This window comes from Astyanax mexicanus, chromosome 15 (assembly GCF_023375975.1).
Source record: "Astyanax mexicanus isolate ESR-SI-001 chromosome 15, AstMex3_surface, whole genome shotgun sequence".
Lineage (NCBI taxonomy): Eukaryota > Metazoa > Chordata > Actinopteri > Characiformes > Acestrorhamphidae > Astyanax > Astyanax mexicanus.
Window position 1 is genome coordinate 2681841 of NC_064422.1, and position 4339 is coordinate 2686179.

The 4339-nt window shown below is 38.2% G+C and overlaps 1 non-coding gene across 1 annotated transcript; it reads left to right on the forward strand.

The window, feature by feature from the left end:
• Positions 1 to 1452: 1452 nt before the first annotated feature.
• Positions 1453 to 1524, forward strand: trnae-uuc (transfer RNA glutamic acid (anticodon UUC)). Its single transcript has one exon. It is a non-coding gene; the product is annotated as a tRNA-Glu (tRNA).
• Positions 1525 to 4339: the final 2815 nt, after the last annotated feature.

Consider the following 4339-nt stretch of genomic DNA (forward strand, 5'->3'; position numbering starts at 1 on the left):
ATTAAATTCCTATTAAACCATAAGAAACAGTCATTTAACTACTTAAAGGTAATTTTAATAAAAGTAATATATTGTGATAATTTCATATTAAAAGTTTTTTCTCTCACCAAAGTCCATATTGCGGTTGAAATCAAGGAGCGTCAAAGCGTTTGAGGTCTTCAAGCGTCGGGGGCTGTCTCCAGAATGTATATTGTGGATTACCAAGGGGTTTTTTATACAGTGATTTTGATTGAAGACCTCAGGTTATGACATCACAGAAAAGAGTGGGAGGTGTGTGGTGTGTGTGAGTTTGTGTGTGTGTGTGTGTTTCATTCATATCAAGCATCCGCTTCAAGGTATGAAGTTATCGCTATTTCAATTAGAAATTCAGCTCAAGTTATTGACGGTCGAGTTATAGTATTCATTATCAGTTTTTTTTTTTTTTTTTTTTTCAAAGGATTCAAAACATCAAAAGACACTGCTCTGTTTTAAATTTTAGTGATCTGATCAGAACATTCATGGATAGACAATGCAGGAAACTGCATTTACCCCCAGGGTCTATTGAATCATCAATAGTCTATACTCTGTTGGGAGTCACATGAAGCAACATGTGAGAATCAAACAATGGGCTAGTTCACTAGTTCCTTTACCCATCAATACACTGATTGATTTAACTAATTCATATCATACTCTCAGGAAATGGCTTCCTACCACCCTCCCACCCACCTCCCACTCCACCAGCAACCACTTAGCCTCAAGGAGTGTGGTAACCATCTCAACTCACATGAAAGAGAGGTAATTTAGCTAAAGTATAGAAAAGTATAGGCTAAAAAAGTATTAAAATGTAATATAAAAGTTTAATGTTTAAGAATATAATTAATGTTGGTTTTGTATGTTTGACAATAATCAGAAAATCTATTTGTTCATGTAGAACAAACTGTCAATTATTGCAAAGTAGACACGATTCATTCTTTTGAAGTCTTCTGAATTAAAAACAACCTGGAAATCGCACGAGTGCAGGTCATTTTCAATTGCATAGCATTTTAAATCTTGAATGACACTGAGGCTTACATTACATCCGAGGCTTGTCATAACCGGCGCGAGATTAAAACGCCTAGACTTTCCTGTATTCAGAGGTTTCCAAATTAAATTCATGTTCTCCTGAAAAAATGGGCTGCATTCTGTATTTCTGTAATTGACGTAGGCATTAAAAACAGAGCAGTGTCTTCTGAAGCTAAACCATTCTATATGGTTCAAAGTAAAACGAGCTGAGGCATCATCGTATCTAACCGTTTTTCCGACGTACATAGCAACGCTATATATATCCTTAAGAAAAACATATCCGAAGTAAGTTCCATCTAACAAACGCCAGACTTGAGTCTTGAGCGCTCCTTGAGCGACTGGTTCAGGAATGCTCTCCATTGTTCGGTACCTTTTTAGATTCTCGTCATCGTGCTCTTCTTCTACAGATCCTCCCATATGGTCTAACGCGTAGGATTTCTGGCTTTCATCCAGACGGTCCGGGTTCGAATCCCGGTATGGGAAGCTTTGGTTTTCAGCAACCTCAGAAACACAAGCCATTGCTCCGTTCTCTCGGTCCTTCACACATCTCGCTAACCCCTATCTCTTAAATACACATTTCACTCGTAGGCTTGCTGTGATTGCTCCATAGGAATAACAACCTTATTGGTCAATACTTTTGGCGGGAATATTTTTTTTGACCAATCAGGACAATCTGAATAATGGTGGGGGCGGGGCTGGGCGGGACGGGAAGAGGTGGGGATGGGGCAGGAAGGGCGGAGGGATGGGCGGGGCGGTGTGTCACCATGGTTTAAATTACCTCATATCCAAAACATGAATGACGAATGGCAGGGGTAATTACACGCCACCAGTTAATAATTACCGGAGACTCGTGGTCATTGATATCAGAAAAATAATTAAGAGAGTTCAAGGGTCAGGGGATCTGAGGGGTCAATGGTAATTACAGATGATTGAAAACATAATTACTAACTGACAGCATCATAGGGTGATCTGAGGGGTCAAATGTCACATTCCAGAAAAGGAGGCACGGGGTGTGGGAGGGGTCAAAGGGCACATGGCAAAGGTCAAAGGTAATTACAGATGAATGAAAACATAATTACTAACAGATGTCATCATAGGGTGATCTGAGGGGTCAAAGGTCACATTCCAGAAATAAGAGGCACGTGGTGTGGGGGAGGGGTCAAAAAAGGCACCTAGCAAAGGTCAAAGGTCACCTGTCAAAAAGTTTGATGGAATGTGCCTCTTATTATCTCTCTCTCCTAAGCTCCTGATATCTGTCAGCTTGAGCACGAATAAAACCTCGCTCACTCCCTGAACTTTGCTTTAGTTTTTCTTGAAAAAGAAAACGAAGTGGACATCAACATTTCCGTGTTATCCTTGAAATCCTGCCTGAGAAAAAAAAGCTTTGACTATCAATACATTCTCCACGTGTTGTATGTAGGACTGATGGTCCAGTGGTAAGAACTGTTGACTCCTGGCGAAACAAACTGTGCTTGCCAGTTTGAATCCCCTGTGGTGCAATATTTTCCTTTTCATGCCAATGTTGTGTTGTTCTTTGAAAGGGATGAACCATTTGTCTTTATTTTTAATCTTTTTATTGTTTTGGGGAAATACCACGTACATAGATGTGAATAGGGGAGGAGGAAACCCTCATTTGCTGCTTTTAAAAATAAGATCAAATTTTACTGAAAATCTCTTGAAGGACGAACAGCCACAAAGCCCAAAGGACAATTATTTTAATGTCAACCTATAATTGTCTTACCTCTTTTAATTAGTTTTTACACTGTACCCCATATTTCCACTGTTTTGCTTGATGTTTGAATTATAATTTATTTTATGTTTTTGTGAAGCACATTGAATTACTTCTGTGTATAAAATGCGTTATACAAAGAAACTTGCCTTGCCCATAAATGTATCAGCCTTCGAGTAGGCTGCCTCTACGTTGCATGTTTCGCCCACTAGATAGCACAGTGAGACAAGGGATGGATAGCCATTCAGTTTAATCCAACAGCTCTTTTTTTTTGGCTAGGTATTGCACTGTAAAAGCCAATGTGGACAATTTCACTCACTCCACGACGTTTGTTTTTCGTTTTCTCAAGAAACGAAACGGAATTCAACTTTTTCCAAACCTTAAAATCCTGCCTAAAGCCTTCCAGCTTTCTCCATTCCTACACTCTATCCAATTAGTGCATACAGTCTGTGGTCATGGAACATCATGGAGTTTGTAAGAAAGAACAACAACAGATGTGTCTGGCGGAACTGAAAGGATTTGATGTCACAAAGAATATTTTATCAACAGTCGATCAGTCACTTATAGAATCTGTCATCACCTTAAACATAACATCTTGGTACACTTTCCTGCCTGAATGTGCTGATCTGCTAGCTGTATCTGCAGGGCACAAATGAGCTTGCTTAACCTATTTCAATTCTGTGTGTTTCTTAGTGGAATGGAAGATCCCTGTATCCCTCTCACCCACTCCTCCCTTGTTCTGAGCCTTACGCAAGAGTGGAGTTAGCCCAAAAAAAGGCATTTTACACAAAATTCTTTACACTGAATGAATTAAAGAACATTTATATCACACAAACACCTCACACACAATTAAAGAGAAGACTGCATTCAATCCAACATTGCATAAAGCATGAAAAGGTACATTTGTACATATTCAATGATTATATTTAGGGTAATGATATAAGGCAACCATGTTTTAGGAGATAACTAAACATATAGGTGCTGTTTCCTTGTTGTATTTTTTATGGTGAAATCCAAAAAACATTTAATTGCTTACCGAATTTTGAAGAGCTACGATTAATATTACCAAGTTTAAGGGGAACAAAAATGAAAAAAAAAATATATATATATATAATAATAAGGCCTTGGTGGATAAGGATATTATGCAGCTTTGCTGTTTTGGGAGTTCTTACCTATTTATCATAAAGTAGAAGACAACAACACCAATATCTTTCAAATAATCTAATTTTTTTGGCATAATATCATTAGCCTCACAGTACCTAGTATAAGAGAACTGACAAAGCATTCAAATTAAGTTAATATGTCTTTGATACACAAAGATGTAGTCCAATGACCAAAATACAAACACTATACATGTTCAAAGTGGCTTGCATGGTTGAATGATTTGTACAGTTATTACTCATGTCTGTACAGTAGGCCTACAGTGTGCGTGTTTATAGTTATTTCAGAGGACAGTTTCCTATGGTAACATTCAATCAACACTTGCACTGGTTTCTTGTATTAGACCTGTTGTTTTCTAGTGTTGTATTTCAATTGAAATGACACACACACAGGGTAGACTGAGAGCCA